Below are 18,298 nucleotides of genomic sequence, written 5' to 3' on the forward strand. Positions count from 1 at the left end.
GTGGATGGACCTAGAGACAAAGTCAAAAAGAGAAAAAGAAATATTGAATATTAATACATATATGTGGAATCTAGAAAAAATGGTGTAGATGATTTTCCCTGCAAAGCAGAAATAAGAGACACGGGTGTAGAGAACAAGTATATGGACACCACGGGCAGAAAGGTGGAGTGGGATGAATTGGGGGATTGGGACTGACATATATACACTCAGTTCAGTCAGTTCAGTTGCTCAGTCATGTCTGACTCTGCGACCCCATGGACTGCAGCACGCCAGGCCTCCCTGTCCATCACCAACTCCCAGAGTTCACTCAAACTCATGTCCATTGAGTTGGTGATGCCATCCAACCATCTCATCCTCTGTCGTCTCCTTCTCCTCCTGCTTTCAATCTTTCCCAGCATCAGGGTCTTTTCCAATGAGTCAGTTCTTCGCATCAGATGGCCAAAGTATTGGAGTTTCAGCTTTAGCACCAGTCCTTCCAATGAATACTCAGGACTGATTCCTAACTAGTAAGAACCTACGGTATAGCACAAGGGACTCTACTCAGTGCTCTGTGATGACCTAAATGGGAAGGAAATCCAAAAGAGAGTGGATCTATGTATAGCTGATTCACTTTGCTGTACAGTAGAAACTAACGCAACATTGTAAAACCACAATACACCAATAAAGAATAATTAAAAAAATAAAAATGTGACAAAAGAGGTTATTTAATTAAGGTGGCTTTCTTGATGAGGCAGAAAGGGGCACCGAGGAGAACTGAGCTGGGGATTAGGGAAAGAGTTCTCCAAGAAAATCAGATAATACATTTACACGCCCCAGATAGAAGTCTTACCTTTAGGAAGGGCAGCTAAAAGCTGAGCATCGATCCTTCTTTTGTGGTTAGCAAGCTGTTCTTTGTCTTCAAGCAAGAACTCTTTCTGAAAGCTAAAAATGATTCCATTCAGAAAATGTTTAAAGTCCTTTTAAACCCAGGTATCTGATATGAACTGAGATATCACAGAACATAAAAATTATGGTACTGTTGTACATAGTTAAACATGTGTGTATAGATTACAAGTAAAGCTTTTTTTCAATTATTCATGGTTATATTAATATGATTTTGGGGTGCAACTAAATAATTACATCAGCATAGGCGGCAGGGGGTGGGAGGGATGTGAGGGTATGTGTGGGCTCTGGTGGCTAAAAACATCACTGCACTAGGAGATGGATGCCTCTGTTCAGACTGACAACCTCTTCAAGGGCCACCAGCAGCTGTGCAAACTTGAACGAATCACTCAACTTCTCTGTGCTAGTCTTCCTCAGAAAATCAGTGACTTGTGTAGGTGCTCTACGCACTCTCGTCTGCTGTTGAAACTAAAGTAACAAACATCTTCAATCAAACAAAAATCAAAGCATGGAGAAGAGCTGTGAAAGGTTCATGAAACTTTGTCCAGGGGTAAAAAAAAGAAATGGGACTTCCTGGTGGCCCAGTGGTTAAGACTGCCTTTCCAATGCAGGGGGTGAGGGTTCAATCCCTGGTTGGAAAATTAAGATCCTGTGCGCTGTCTCGGTACAGGCTTACCAACCAGCTCCTTGCTCTGCCCACCCTTCCCAGCCTCCCAAAGCACCTGTTTCTCAGTACCTGCTGGTGGCATAAATACTGGCCCCACTGCTGCTCTTCAAGCTCCCACAGGACTCAGCAATCTCTAAGTTGGAAGGAAGACACATGGGCACACTCACCAAGGGTGTGTGTGTGTGTGTGTGTGTGTGTGTGTGCGTGCAAACACACTCCTGGGACCACTGTTGTCTTCATCTTACAGATCAGGAAACTGCCCAACGCTTTGTTCCAGGACACACGTGCAGCAAGAACAGTACGCAAGGTGCAAATCTAGCTTCTGCTCTGACACTGTGCGTGCGCACCTGGCCCAAGACTTGGAGCCCACAAGTTCAAGGCCTCCAGGGGAATGCTCCTGGAGTGGGCAAGACCAGAGCTGCTGCCTCAAAGGAAGAGAACAAACCTAGGGAAACAGGAAACTCATCTTCCCCAACATGATCACCTCCAGAGAGGCGGTGATAAACCCATAAACAAACCCAGCACCAAGCTGACCTTTCCCGTGGATGGTCCCCTGTCTGTGGCTCCGCCTTGCAGAGGTGTGTCCACAGAGGCCCAAGGGGAGACTGAGGAAGTGCTGTGGGTGCTATGAAGGGGGCGTACCAATCACTTATATCCTAGATACAAATTAAATTTCAAGGATTGTCTGTATACTCCAAAATACTGCCATCCCATCTTCCTAGAACCAAGCTCATCAAAAACCCTTAGCTACTGCTTATAAATGTGGAATGCTTATACTCATAAACAGCAGTGCCATGTATTCATATCAGTTAATAAAAAGTCTTGCGAATAAGTAGGCTTTGAAAACCACACTTCAGGTGGCTTGAAAACCCTAAGACACCCCCTGCTCAGGTCAAAAACTTGGAATAAGCACTGACTTCTCAACAGTGAATTGTAACGCAGTGACAGTTCTCAGTGTTTTTTCAGAAGTATGATGTAATCTAAACTTAAAACATTAAACAACTGCAGAATGGCACTCTACTTAAGGAGTGACATGCTATCAATATTTTAATTGACTATTTAACCACTTGAAACATTCCAACAAGTTCTGTAATTTCTCTGGGAAACAAAAATCTCAGGAAGAAAATTCTATATTACAAGGAATGATGCAAACCCTGAAGTATTCAGCTCCCAGACCACTGACCTTGGAGCACAAATATTATCTCATATTTTCAAAACTGAACATCTGTGTTTCTATTTTCCCCCTTTTATCTGCTCATCAAAAAGCTCAATGAAGCTGCTTAAGGAAGACTAAAAAACTACCCTCCTGTTAAACATTTCACTGAACTTGCACAGAGTGGGGTTCATAATCCATCACCCTACATGCCTGGCTTCATAGGCATTTCCTTTCTTGAAACAAACTACAGATGTGTCTGCAGTGATGGGCCAGGACAGCCTCTCACGGGTGGTCAGAAACCATGAAAACCATAACACATTAGGGAAATCTCTCCTGCCTCTTCCCATGGCTGACTGTGAATACTGTTTCCTCCTCAAGTCTCTTTCTCCAGCTTCCTTCCATCCTGGCTAGTCTTGCTCCTGGTCTGGGCCTCAGTTGAAGGTCACTTCCTTAAGGAAGAACCCTGTGACCCCGTGCCCACCTACTGGCACCAAACCTACACTATGTGCCTCCGTTTATTCTCTCATGTGACCCTGTTTTCCTATTTATGGAACATATTACAAATGTCTCATTTTAACTTGCTGATTTTAAAAAATACTTTAAAAATCTATAAATGTACAGTGAATGAATTGGCTCCAATAAAATATTTCAAATATTTACGACAACTACTCTGAAGTATTTTTTTTAAAGATTTTATTTTTTTGACGTGGACCATCTTTAAATGGTTTTCATTTAAAGCAGCTCCACAACACTGCTTCTGTTTCATGGTTTTGTTTTTGTTTTTTTTTGACCCCACAGCATGTGGGATCTTAGCTACCCAACCAGGGATTGAACCCACAGCTCCTGCCCTAGAAGGTGAAGTCTAAACCACCAGACCACCAGGGAAGTCTCCTGAAGTATTTCATGTATACACTTTACACACTGTGGATATGATGGGCAAAGAACATGACAAATACTGAGACTCATTAGAAGAGCGTGTATGTAATAACGTCATCCCTTCCTCCCTTCCTTCCTCTCCTTCTCTTCTCTTTAAAATAACGTATAATTGGGAAAACATCGCTCCTCATTACCTTCGCCCACCTTGCCCGTATGTGTGAAAATATGTGTGTGTGTGCATGTTTATAAAGTAGTCTATTTTTCAGGTCTCCATCTTCAAGGTAAAATTTTCTTACTGGAATCCACATGGCCGCCTTTATACTTCTTTCTTGCTGTTAATACTTCTCTCTCCAATTTCCTCCAAGTAACTACTAACCTCTGACTGCTAACCAATGACTACTAACCAAAGATGACTACTAACCAGCAATGTCTAGTAACCAGTGACTACTAACCAATGAGGAAGTAGATGAGCCATAGGAAGAATAAGGAAGATGGGCTGGAACCAAGGACTCTGACTTACGACTGTCACAAGAGCTGTGACCGATGCAAGTTTCCCCAAATCAACGCGAAACCAGACTTTGAGAAAAGTCACACCTCTATCCTGGACTTCTGACACCTGGCGGCACCAGTCAACAGTGAAAATGCAGGCAGGACACACTGGTGAAGCGATCTGGACCATTCACGAACGAGTAACTCATGTGCTCATCTAATGGCTGGTTGCTGCTAAGTCGCTTCAGTCGTGTCCGACTCTGTGCGACCCCATAGGCAGCAGCCCACCAGGCTTCCCCGTCCCTGGGATTCTCCAGGCAAGAACACAGGAGCGGGTTGCCATTTCCTTCTCCAATGCATGAAAGTGAAAAGTGAAAGTGAAGTCGCTCAGTCGTGTCCGACTCTAGCAACCCCATGGACTGCAGCCTACCAGGCGAAAGTACTGCAGTGGGGTGCCATTGCCTTCTCGGAATGGCTGGTTAAACACTTACAAATGCCCTCCCCCACAGCCCCAGCATCACTCTCTTTCCATTCTCTGAATCAGAGGCACCCAGAGCAGCATCGCTGGGGGAGCCCGAGCCCTGGATGCCGGACTACGTCCCTCCTCATTATCACCTACAAGGGGGTCAGGGGGTCTCTGCCCAGACCACCTCTCTGGGCCTTGGTGGGTTGCCACAGCTCCAGTAAAAGGTGGGATCCTCTATTTCACCATGAAACTGTCTCTCCATATATAACTAAAGTATATGCAACAGTCTTCATTTTGGGGAATTAAAATTTTAATAGCTTCTAATATGAATAAATGGTGCTTTCCTGGTGGCTTAGTTGTAAAGAATCTGCTTGTCAATGCAGGAGACATGGGTTTGATCCCTGGGTGGGGAAGATCCCCTGGAGAAGTGGCAACCCACACCAGTATTCTTGCCTGGGAAATTCCATGGACAGAGGAGCCTGGAGAGCTATAGTCCATGGGGTCACAAAGAGTTGGACATGACTTAGTAATTCAACAACAACAACAATATGAACAAACACCTTTAGTATGTTTTTTGTCTCCTCTGAAATGGAGCTCCCTTATTCATGACTAATTCTTTCATACTTCTAGCTCTTTCCTCTGCTTCAGTGATCCAAGAAAAGATTGCCCTTCATGCTTCCATGATAATTTTTTTTAACATGTCCCATTAACCTACTTAAATGCCCAGTAAGACAATAAAAGGACATTTTGTTAAAGTGAGAGCAGGCTATCCTGTGGTTATTACCTTCTATCTTTTTTTAAAAATGGGATGTCCTAATAAATATTCTGTTCCACACAGTGAAGAGCTTCCCGACAACTTAACTCTTCTACTGAAGTTTAGTTACAAGACATGGAAGGGAACATCCCTGGTGGTCCAGTGGTTAAGACTTCATGCTCCCAATGCAGGGGACATGGGTTTGATCCCTGGTCAGGGAACTAAGATCCCACAAGTCCAAAAAAAAAAAAAAAACGAAAGATAAGGGAGATGTAATCCGTTACCTCACGTTCCCATGTCTGGTGTCTGGGTAACTAGATTTCTTTGAAGGAGGCAGGTTCTCGTATTTCCAGCCCATTTTACATTTCGGACCAGAGCCCGGGGGCCACTGTTTTAATAGGTGCACATGAAATAACATCACTGTTTCGGAACCGCTGTGTCCCTCTGAGTCTCTCTCCCTAAACTGACTGACCTGCGCTCATACTTCATACTTTCCCTTCAAAAAGCAGCGCTTGTCTGTCTCCTCTTCCCCCCCCCCCCCCCCACCGTTCAGTTCAGTTGCTCAGCTGTGTCCGACTCTTTGCGACTCCATGAATCGCAGCATGCCAGGCCTCCCTGTCCATCACCAACTCCCGGAGTTTACCCAAACTCATGTCCATCGAGTCCCTGCTCTTAGTCACCTATTAAGTCGACAATAGCTAAACCAACCTGCTAGTGATGTATTTGAAACAAAGTTGCCATGATCTGAATGTTTGTGTTTCCCGGAATTCATAGGTTGAAATCCTGACCCCCAAGGGTGAAGATATTAGGAGGTGGGGCTTCTGGAAAGTGATTCGGTCATGAGAGTGGAGCCCTCATGAATGAGATCGGTGCCCAGTCCAACAAGAGAGGATGCAAGACATAGGGCAGTGGGCAACCTGGAGGAGGGTCATCACCCCATAACAGTGCACCCTGACCTCAGACTTCCAGCCCAGGTGTGAGAAATAATTTCTAGCCACTTATAAAATAAATTTTATAAGCCACTCAGTCTATGAGAGTGAACAAATTAAGACACAAGCCTTAGCTTCTATTAAAAAGAAAGCAAAGATGAGAAATAAGGGAGATTGGATCAAGTACTAGAAGAGTAAGGTTTCATGAGTCAAATAAGACAGCCTTACTAATGACCATGCCTCCTCACTGCTGTAGTTTACCTTATACTATTAATAAGATGTGGATGAGATTCATCAGAGTTTACCCCATCAGTGTGTTCACAAGGTCAAATCTAACATTCTCAAACGCAGAGCCAGGCTTGCTTGGCTAGGCACTGGTGACACAACAGCTTATCCCAATGTTTTGAGATGCAAACTTTTAAAGTAAAGAAACAATGTCTTATGCCATACATTAGGAACAAAAGCATCTAAGTGGAATGAAGGGTAGATCTGGGTTGGGGAACTTTATTAAAAGCAGGCTGACTTAGCAGTGCACTCAGCCAGCAAAGATTCTTTTTGTATTGGCACTAGTGGTAAAGAATCCGCCTGCGGATGGTGGTAAAGAATCCACTAGTGGTAAAGAATCCCTTTATTCCCGCGTAATAAAATGGATACTGAAATCCACATCTCTGTGTGTTCAGAGACCATCATTTTGTGTCTCCACTTGAAAATCTCAAAACCTGTTAGGGACAGCCATCTATGAGGCTACATCTGAAATATAGCTACCTTATTGGCATAAAGTTTAACTTTTCTATTATCTCACCTCAGTGATGTATGTACCATGGAGTTTTAGCATATCAGGTACATCAAATAGGTACTCATAATATCCTGCAGCCAATGGAATGGAAGGGCAGAAAGGTTAAGAGACCAGGCAACTTGAACTTACCTGGACAGGTGAGTGGGTGGATGGGTGGAGGGAGAGAAGTAAGGGGAGAAGAATAGGTCAGAAGGAAGGGACAGAGGGAGGAAGAACAAGACTAGACCCTTTCTTAAAAAACCAAAAGCATACGTGTGGATAACTGATTCACTGTGCTGTACAGCAGAGATTGGTACAACACTGTAAATTAACTATACTTCAATTTAAAAAAAAAAAGAACAACAACAACAAGCCAAAAGCTCCCTTACTCAAAGGATAGATGGCAAAAAGGGTATCATATCCTTAGAGGCAGATATGAGAAAGAAAAGAACTTGTAAAGAAAAGCCCTTTACAAGTTTGCAATTACAGAGACACCAATAGGCCATTTTGCAAATAGTTCCCAAGTGTGTGTTCAGTCTGGCTCTTTGCAGACCTATGGACTGTAGTCTGCCAGGCTCCTCTGTCCATGGAATTCTCCAGGCAAGAATACTGGAGTGGGTTGCCATTTCCCACATCAGGGGATCTTACTGACCCAGGGATCGAACCCATACCTCTTCTGTCTCCCACTTTGGCAGGCAGATTCTTTACCACTAGTGCCAATACAAAAAGAATCTTTCCTGGCTGAGTGCACTGCTAAGTCAGCCTGCTTCACATGTTTTAATAAGTAAAACTCTGGAGAGAAAATATTTGTTTTAAAACATTTAAAACTCAAGGATTAGAAATTTAGGAGAATAATTTCTAAAGCTCCTACAAATCTTCGAAACTTAAGATTTCTTGAACAAAGACTTCTTTACCTTGGAACTTTTCTTTGACACGGGAATCCAACGAGGCTTAAGTTTTTCTTGTTCAAATCTAAGGGGAAAGAAATAATGTAAGAATGAAATACCCACACAGTAACTTAAAAAAACAAAACTCCAATGGGAAAAAAAATTCTTCATGCTCCCTTTGAGACCATGTAAGAAAAAGGAAACTGTGAACGAGAAATATAAATACAGAAAATACAGACACCTTTAAGCATCAAACCCCACCACATGCATTTTACTTAGGAATTGGTTAATAGTAGCCAAGATACTTCATGGGTTAAAAAAAAATTCTGACATAGTTCAATGCTACCATTTAAATTCTCTATGGTTACAAGAATAACTCCAAAGCAATTAAATACTGAAAAACATAGCTATTATCCTCAGGGGCAAAAAAGGGGAAAAATAAACAATTTTGGTCCAGGTAACCAGCAAGGTTTAAAATCATCACTGCCTGGTATATTTGATGTTTTTAAAGAAGGCACAGCAGGAGTTGGGATGCATGAGGGGTTGATGAACAGTAGAAGGGACACTTCAGCTGTGTTTTTATTGCCTTTATTAAAATCTAAATGATAATGACACCTCAAATTTGCCACTTATTTATTTTTGAAGACAAGACATATATTACATAAAGACAGCTGGTAACAATCACATCCAGCAAAAACACACATCCGAGTGAACTGGTTAATGAAAACCAGGCACAGGCAAATTTATAACCGGCTTTGGGTAAGTAATCTGTTTTACAGCTTTTGGCATAGCAACTGTTTGTCCACCCAGAAAACCACAATTAGACCACTTACAGAAATTTCTTCCCCTATGGAAGAGCCTTTAACTGCTTAATATTTAGAGGCAGAAGCTTGAGGAAAAGGAGGTGCAAGATATACCAGCTGCTGACATGTCATTACCTATCACATACATTCTGAATCCTGGAATTTGGAAATTCGGACCAACTAGAGAAACACAATACAAAGGTATAATGCCAATTAAACATCTAGGCTTTTTGGCTAATTACACAAATAACCTTGTTATGTGCTTAGAAAAAGAGAACTTGGTTCAAAAAGCTATCAAATATTGCAGAAGCAAATTCCTAAATCTGATGCCTCAGTTGTTCAAATCTCTTCCCAATCGTGCATTTGGACTGGAAAATACTTTCACAGACAATGGCCAAATTTCCAATATGATATTCAAGATAACCTACAGATTTCTTTTTAGTGCAGTCTGTGAACCTAATATGAGATGCCACTTATGTAGTTAAATTGAAAGCACATCTTTTCCTGGGGGCTCAAAAGGAAGCCACTAAGAAGACAACATTTTTGTTCCACACAGCCTCCCATGAAGATTTCATAAAAAGGCAAATACACACCACTGCCTACTGGAAAAAATTTAGTAGATATAACATTTGGTTTAGAAAAATATTTCAGTTAAAGAACAGCACATCCAGAACTTAATCCAAAGTTTGAGCATTCCAATGTAATCTGCAATGCTTCCTTCATAAAGGCTCTAGTGGTTTAGCAATTTCTTTAACGTACAACAGAAAAAAAGCCACCTTTCTCAGCGATCCCCAGATACGCTAATTTATAAAGTCAATGAGATATTTAAAGCATCCTTTGAGAAAACCACAGAACGGTATAACGGGGCATCCAAGGTAAAATGGAAGATGCAAGACATTCATGATTCTATTAAATAGACACTTGAGGACATTTTCCATTTCTCTCTCCTTACCTTGTTTCTCAGAGAACTTGAAAGTGCCCAGGTAGCTGGGAATCCCTGGACTTCTGAACATGGCTGCACACATCAAGTTCGGGGACAGAGCCTGCTCTACAGCTAATTCTCAAGCAGCCACGGCCTGCGGCCCGTCTGAGCAAAACTGGGTTGAGCTTTTCACAGCGCAAGGCAGTCAGGCACTGATGTCCTTGAGAGTAGAGTAAACGCAAAGCGAGACACTGCAGGCTGGAAGAGCTCAGACCCCGTAATCAGATTACAAGCAGAAATTAGGCCTGTGGATGCTGAAATAGACTGGATTCCAGTGATGGGACATTTATGAGGTTACACTTCCGAGCCACGGCCGAACCACAGCTCCTGCGTCGGCTAAGGAGACGATGTTGTAAACCTAACCGCCATCAGGAGAGGCAGGACAGCTCCTCCCTTCCCTAAAAGCAAGCAAGCAAACAAAACCTAAGCCATCCAGAGACGCTCCGTGCACCGGGATGAAGGAGAGCCTCTGAACTGTCCCCAGGCTGCTCCGAGTCTGGCTTTGGCTAAGTTCAATGAAATACTTGATCGAACAGGGAGCCAAAACCCCCGAGTTAAGAGTTAAGGTTGATGAACAACATATGAGTGAAACTGTGGGAACAGAAAAGGCAGATATTACTAGAGGTTCAAAAATTTTAATTTGAGACAGAAGCTCCTAAGTATACTACTACTTTTTCTACTCACCCTGTTTATCTTACTTTTTTAAAGACATTTTTTTCCAACAGGTTTAGGTTTACTACAAAATTGAGAGAAGGTACAGAGTTCTCATGTACTCCCTGCCCCCACCCACACACAGCCTCCCATGCCATCAGCATCCCTCACCATCAATATCCCCCGCCAGATGCTACATTTGTTAGTTACCAAGGACAAACCTACGATTGAACCTATGATTCATCATAACCACCAGAGTTTACCCTCTGAGTTCACGCTTGGTACTGTCCATTCTGTGGTTGTAAATATACCTTGACATGTATCCATCATTCTACTATCATACAGAGTACTTTGGCCCTCAAAAGCCTCTGTGCTCAGCTTGTTTATCTCCCTCCCCTCTCCCCTTCCTCGGCAAATGCTGATGTTTTTATATCTTTGTAGTTTTGCCTTTTCCAGAATGTCATATAGTTGGAATCATGCAGTATGGGGTCTTTTCAGATTGGCTTCTTTCGCTTAGTACACAGTATGCATTTAAGGGGTCTTCCCAGGGGGCGCTAGTGGTAAAGAACCTGTCTGTCAATGCAAGAGATATGAGATGTGGGTTCCATCCCTGAGTCAGGAACATCCCCTGGAGGAGGGCATGGCAACCTACTCCAGTGTTCTTGCCTGGAGAATCCCATGGACACAAGAGCCTGGTGGGCTACAGTCCATGGGGTCGCACAGAGTCGGACACAATTGAAACAACTTGGCACATACATGCATTTATGGATGCTCCATGTCTTTTCATGGCTTGATAGCTCATTTATTTTTAGTGCCTAATAATATTCTATTGTCTGGATATAGCACAATTTATGTAACCATCCAGTTACTGCAAGACATCTTGGTTGCTTCCAAGTCTTGGCAATTAGGAACAAAGCTGCTCTAAACATTCATTGTAAGTTTTTCTGAAGGCTATACATTTTCAGCTCCTTTGAGTAAACACCAAAGAATGTGATTGCTAGATTATATGGTAAAGAGTATGATTAGCTTTGTAAGAAACCGCTAAACTGTCTTCCAAAGTGGCTGGACCATTTTTCATTCCCACCAGTAATGACTGCAAGTTCAGCACTGGGTGGTATCAGGACTCTGGATTTTGGCCATTCTGATAGGTAGGTCGTGGCATCTTGTTTTAATTTCCATTTCTCTGATGATATATGATGGGAGGATATTTTCATGTGCCTACTGGCCATCTGTATCTCTTCCTCAATAAGGTGTCTGTTCAGGTCTTCGGCCCAAATTTGATTCAGTTGTTTGTTTTCTGTTGAGTTTTAAAAGTTGTTGGTATATTTCAGATAACAGTCCTTGATCAGATATGTCTTTTGCATATACCTTATCCCAGTGGGTGGTTTTTCTAGCTCTCTTGATGTTGTCTTTCACAGAACCAAGTGCTTCATTTTAATGAAGTTTAGTATGTCAACTAAAGTTGACCGAAAGTATTATCAACCTAGAGAGCATATTAGAAGCATTACTTTGCCAACAAAGGTCTGTCTAGTCAAAGCTATGGTTTTTCCAGTACCCATGTATGGATGTGAAAGTTGGACTATAAAGACATGGAAGAATTGATGCTTCTGAACTGTAGTGTTGGAGAAGACCCTTGAGAGTCCCTTGGACTGCAAGGAGATTCAACCAGTTGATCCTAAAGGAAATCAGTCCTAAATATTCATTGGAAGGACTGATACTGAAGCTGAAACTCCAATACTTTGGCCACCTAGTGTGAAGACCTGACTCATTGGTAAAGACACTGATGCTGGGAAAGATTGAAGGCAGGAGGAGAAGAGGACGGAGGATGAGATGGTTGGATGGCATCACTGACTCAATGGACTCAAGTTTGAGTAAACTCCAGGAGGTGGCGATGGTCAGGGAGGCCTGGAGTGCTGCGGTCCACGGGGTTGCAAAGAGTCAGACACAAGTGAGCAACTGAAATGAACTGAACTGAGCAGGTCAACGATTTATTTCATGGAATGTGTCTTTGGTGCTGTATTTAACAATGCATCACATACCTAAGGTCATCAAGGTTTTCTATGAAATCTTCTGGGAGTTTTATAGTTTTGTGTTTCACATTTATATTCATGATCCATTTTGAATTAATTTTTATGCTGTATATAAAGTCTGTGTCTAAATTCTCTTTTTTTTTTCCACATGTGGCTGTCCAGTTGTCCCAACACCATTGGTTGAAGAGATTACCTCTGCTCCATTGCTTTGCTTGTCTCTGCTCCCTTAAGACACATCTCCCTGCATTGGCCTCTCTGTGTCTACGGTCTTGGGGGTGGTGGTTTACTCCTCCCCTCTTTGTGGACCCAAGAAGAATGATTGATTTCTCAGTCTGTTCAGTTTTTCACTTGCTGGGATGAAGTTGGTAACTTCTAAGCTCCTTATAGGCAGAATGCAGAACCCTGGAGTCTGCTGTTTATTTTTAACTACAATCTGTAGCTGGTGGGGTCAATTAAGGTAACGCAACTCCAAGAAAAATCTGCAATAGACACTGACAATTTGATAGGTAAAATCATCTCCTTTACAAGAGGAAAAAAAGGGCTAGAGAAGTAACTTGCTCTGGGTACACACTTGGTTAGTGATGGAGTCGCAGGACCCCGGGATGGTAGGATCGAGATCATGATTTGCTCCCCTTCGCCCTTCTAGGAGGCAGTGACCCCTGAGTGTTCATCTTTGTCTGTTTATCTGTTCTTGCTGCTGTTCAGTCACTCAGTCGTATCAACTCTTTGTGACCCCACAGACTGCAGCATGCCAGGCTTCCCTGTCCTTCACCCCCTTCCAGAGCTTGTTCAAACTTGTGTCCATTGAGTCAACAAGGCCATCCTAACCATCTCATCCTCTGTTGCCCCCTTCTCCTCCTGCCCTCAATCCTTCCCAGCATCAGGGTCTTTTCTTCGCATCAGGTGGCCAAGGTATTAAAGCTTCTGTTTACTACTGAACATTTATTTGCTGTATAGCAGGCCTGCCCACGAAGGTTTGCTGAATGGTCATAGGAAAGAATGGAATACTCTTTTTCTAAAGGCTAGAGATGCCATTTTAAAGGAGTTTCCCAGATGGCTCAGTGGTAAAGAATCCACCTGCCAGTGCAAGAGACACGGGAGATGTGAGTTGGATCCCTAGGTTGGGAAGATCCCTTGGAGGAGGACATGGCAATCCACTTCAGTATTCTTGCCTGGAGAATCCCATGGACAGAGGAGCCTGGCAGGCTACAGTCATAGGGTCGCAAAGAGTCAGACATGACTGAGCAACTATGCATGCTCGCATACCAGTCTAAAGTGATTTGCATCGATTTTATATCCTGCTTTCAAACCAGCCTGATTTAAGTGATTTCTAAACTACAAACATAACTTGATAAGGAAGACTTATATGGCAAATTCAGCAGGGCGCAGCCACAGAAGGCACACGGGCTGTCTATGGGGCAGTGGTGACATTTATCATTTTCTCTGTCCTTCTGATTTCTTCAACTCTCAAAGTCAGGTTGAAATAGCAAATAGAGCAGGTTAAAAAAACTCAGCAGAAAACAACACAATTGCTCTGAGTAACTATAGCAGAAACTTCACTGTTAGGCCATGGCTAATGAGGAACCAGAAGGTGGAGGAACCGCTGGAAAAAGAGGAAGTGGAGGACATTGTAGAAACAACTGATTCTCAAAGTGAATAATTAGATAGGATGGAATACAGTTTGTGTTTATAAATAATCCTCTGCAAAAATTTAGTTTATAAAACATAACATTTACATTCCTGAAAACTATTCTTCTTACAGAATCCTCATCCTAAGGGACTCTCAATGCTTCTTTTGAATTATTATGATGGGATAATTTTAGTTAAAAATCTTAAAATACAATTCCAGTACAGAATAAAAAGAATCTGGGGACAGGAAGCTGTGCCTCTTGGCTTCTGGGATCTTAATTTCCCCACCAGGGATCAAACCAGGGCCTACTGTAATAAGAACATGGAGTCCTAAGGACTGAACTGCCAGGGAATTCCCAGAATAAAAAGAATTTGGAGGGAATTCCCTGGTCGTTCATTGGTTAGAACTTAGGCTTTCATTGTCATGAAACCCGGGTTTGCTCCCTGGTTAGGGAACTAAGATCCTACAAGCCACAGTGTGTGGCCAAAAATAAAGAATGTGGATATCCTCTTTAAGTTGGTCATGGATCCTCCTACAATGACTTGCCTCACCCAACAATCATGAAACAAAGCAAACAAATTTAAATAGAGCTTCATAGCCAAAACAAAAACAAAAACAAAAACACACAAGTCTTTATTAAACTATGGATATGCAATTTAACCTACTATTTAAGTACCCCATCCACCCCATTCACACTCGATTTAACTTCCTATTTAAATACCACATTCACATGAAACAAACAAAAAAAGACTATGAAGGGGACTTCCCTGGTAGCCCAGTGGTTAAGAATTTGCCCTGCAAGGCAGGGGATGTGGGTTTGATCCCCAGTCGGAGAACTAAGATCCCACAAGCCATGGAGCAACTTAGCCCACGTGTCACAACTACTGAAACTGCGCACCACAAGGAAAGATCCATGCAATGCCACAAAGATCCCATATGCCGCAACTAAGACCCAACATGCCAGATAAACAAATAATACAGAAAAGAGCTGAAGTGGGAAGAGCATCAAGATGTTTTTTTAAAAAAGTATTTGAAAAACAAGACTACAAAGAAATCTACATTTTATATCAATAGAAAGTAGCCATGTTTGTTTTTCATTTCCTTTCCAATAATTAGACATAAATTAAATCCCTTATGATTATACAGTGGAAGTGACAAACAGATTCAAGGGGTTAGATCTGATAGAGTGCCTGAAGAACTATCGACGGAGTTTTGTGACATTGTATAGGAGGCAGGTATCAAGACCATCCCCAAAGAAAAGAAATGTAAAAAGGCAAAATGGTTGTCTGAGGAGGCCTTATAAATAGCTGTTAATAAATAGAAGTGAAAGGCAAAGGAGAAAAGGAGAGATATACCCATTTGAATATAGAGTTCCAAAGAATAGCAAGGAGAGATAAGAAAGCCTTCCTCAGTGATCAGTGCAAAGATATAGAGGAAAATAATAGAATGGGAAAGTCTAGAGATCTCTTCAAGAAAATTAGAGATACCAAGGGAACATTTCATGCAAAGATGGGCTCGATAAAGGACAGAAATGATCTGGACCTAACAGAAGCAGAAGATATTAAGAAGAGGTGGCAAGAATACATAGAAGAACTGTACAAAAAAGATCTTTACGACCCAGATAATCATGATGGTGTGATCACTCATCTACAGCCAGACATCCTGGAATATGAAGTCAAGTGGGCCTTAGGAAGCATCACTATGAACAAAGCTAGTAGAGGTGATGGAATTCCAGTTGAGCTCTTTCAAATACTAAAAGACGATGCTGTTAAAGGGTTGCCAGCAAATACGCCAGCAAATTTGGGAAACTCAGCAGTGGCCAGAGGACTGGGAAAGGTCAGTTTTCATTCCAATCCCAAAGAAAGGCAATGCCAAAGAATGCTCAAACTACCACACAGTTGTACTCATCTCACATGCTAGTAAAGTAATGCTCAAAATTCTCTAAGCCAGGCTTCAACAGTACGTGAACCAAGAACTTCCAGATGTTCAAGCTGGATTTAGAAGAGGCAGAGGAACCAGAGATCAAATTTCCAACATCCACTGGATCACTGAAAAAGCAAGAGAGTTCCAGAGAAACATCTACCTTATTGACTATGCCAAAGCCTTTGACTGTGTGGATCACAACAGATTGTGGAAAATTCTTCAACAGATGGGAATACCAGACCACCTTACCTACCTCCTGAGAAATCTGTATGCAGGTTAAGAAGCAACAGTTAGAACCAGACATGGAACAATAGACTGGTTCCAAATTGGGAAATAGTACGTCAAGGCTGTATATTGTATCCCTGCTTATTTAACCTATATGCAGAGTACATCATGCAAAATGCTGGGCTGGATGAAGCACAAACTAGAATCAAGATTGCTGGGAGAAATATCAATAACCTCAGATACACAGATGACACCACCCTTATGGCAGAAAGTGAAGAGGAACTAGAGAGCCTCTTGATGAAAGTAAAAGAGGAGAGTGAAAAAGTTGGCTTAAAGCTCAACACTCAGGAAACTAAGATCATGGCATCCCATCACTAAGCCATGGTCCAATCGCTACATGGTAAATAGATGGGGAAACAATGGAAACAGTGAGACACTTTATTTTCTTGGGCTCCAAAATCACTGCAGATGGTGACTGCAGCCATGAAATTAAAAGATGCTCCTTGGAAGAAAAGCTATGGCCAACCTAGACAGCATATTAAAAAGCAGAGACATTACTTTGCCAACAAAGGTACATCTAGTCAAAGCTATGGTTTTTCCAGTAGTCAAGTGTGGATATGAGAGTTGGACAATAAAGGAAGCTCAGTGCTAAAGAATTGACGCTTTTGAACTGTGCTGTTGAAAAGACTCTTGAGAGTCCCTTGGACTGCAAGGAGATCAAACCATACGATCCTAAAGGAAGTCAGTCCTGAATATTCTTTGGAAGGACTGATGCTGAAGCTGAAAGTCCAGTACTTTGGCCCCCTGATGTGAAGAACTGACTCATTGGAAAAGACCCCGATGCTGGGAAAGATTGAAGGCAGGAGGAGAAGGGCCTGACAGATGATGAGATGGTTGGATAGCATCACTGACTCAACGGACATGAATTTGAACAAGCCCCAGGAGTTGGTGGTAAACAGGGAGGCCTGGTATGCTGCAGTCCATGGGGTCACAAAGAGTCAGACACGACTGAGTGACTGAACTGATGTGTATATATATATATTCACTTTCATATTCTTTTCCACTATGGTTTGTTACAGGATATTGAATATAGTTCCATATAGAACCTTGTTGTTTATCCATCCTATATCTAATGATTTGCATCTGCTAACCCCAAACTCCCAATCCTTTCTTCCCCACCGCTTGGTAACCACAAATCTGTTCTTTCTTTATGTCTGTGAGTCTGTCTGTTTCACAGGTAAGTTCATTTCTGCCATAGTTTAGATTCTACCTATAAGTGATATCACATGGTATTTGTCTTTCTTTTTTGGAATTACTTCACTCGGTTCAGACTTCTCTAGGTCCAGCCATGTTGCTGCAAATGGCATTATTTCATTCTTTCTCATGGCTGAGTTCATATTCCATCATATGTATATATATGTCATCTCTTACCTATAAACCTCTATCTTCTCTGTAAACCTCTTCTTTATCCATTCATCTGTTGGTGGACATTAGGTTGTTTCCATATCCTGGCTATTGTGAATAGTGCTGTTATGAACATGGGGGTGCATGTATCCTTTTGAATTGTAGTTTTGTCTGGGTGTATGTGCAGGAGTGGGATGGCAGGATCATACAGTAGCTCTATTTTTAGTTTTCTGAGGAGTCTCCATACTGTTCTTCATAGTGGCTGCACCAATTACACTCCCACACCTGCCTTTCTTTTTGCAAAATGTTGGACAACTCTCTCAGGATCACACAGCTTACGCTGTGGCAGTGCCAGACTGGAAATCTACCTTCTCTTACTCTTCCCAGGACAGCTCCCACGTTGGCCTGGGCACAAAACGACAGGGACCACTGCCCTAAACTCATCCTGGATTGAGGTCATAGTGTCTCCCAGCCCGAGGGCCCATGTTGCCTTAATTGGCAAAAAGACCAATCTGACCCCAAGATGGGGAGCAAGTCAGCTGCTGGTTGCTTATCTCATATGATTTCCTGGTCTGGTTTTGGTGCCACAGACGTTCCTCAAGACCAGGGCTGACTCCAGACATGAGCAATTAGGGCATAGCTGAGACCCAAGGCAAAGACAGAAGTCAGTGTGCCTGGTGGGGGTGAGTGTCACAGAGAAAGCAAGCAACTGGTTACTCTGATTCCTCCTCCCCGTTTCCCAGGCCCTTAACTCGTGGCAGAAGCACAA

At 42.4% G+C, this 18,298-nt stretch overlaps 1 protein-coding gene across 1 annotated transcript in view; it reads right to left on the minus strand.

The window, feature by feature from the left end:
• Positions 1-7,961, minus strand: part of SVIL (supervillin) — a 110,762-nt gene extending 102,801 nt beyond the window's left edge. The window contains exons 1-2 of the mRNA XM_068987115.1: positions 7,909-7,961; positions 830-921 (exon numbers count right to left, since the gene is read on the minus strand). The gene's annotated coding sequence lies outside the window, so the exon portion shown is untranslated. The remainder of the gene's footprint in view (positions 1-829; positions 922-7,908) is intronic.
• Positions 7,962-18,298: the final 10,337 nt, after the last annotated feature.

This window comes from Capricornis sumatraensis, chromosome 15 (assembly GCF_032405125.1).
Source record: "Capricornis sumatraensis isolate serow.1 chromosome 15, serow.2, whole genome shotgun sequence".
Taxonomy (NCBI): domain Eukaryota; kingdom Metazoa; phylum Chordata; class Mammalia; order Artiodactyla; family Bovidae; genus Capricornis; species Capricornis sumatraensis.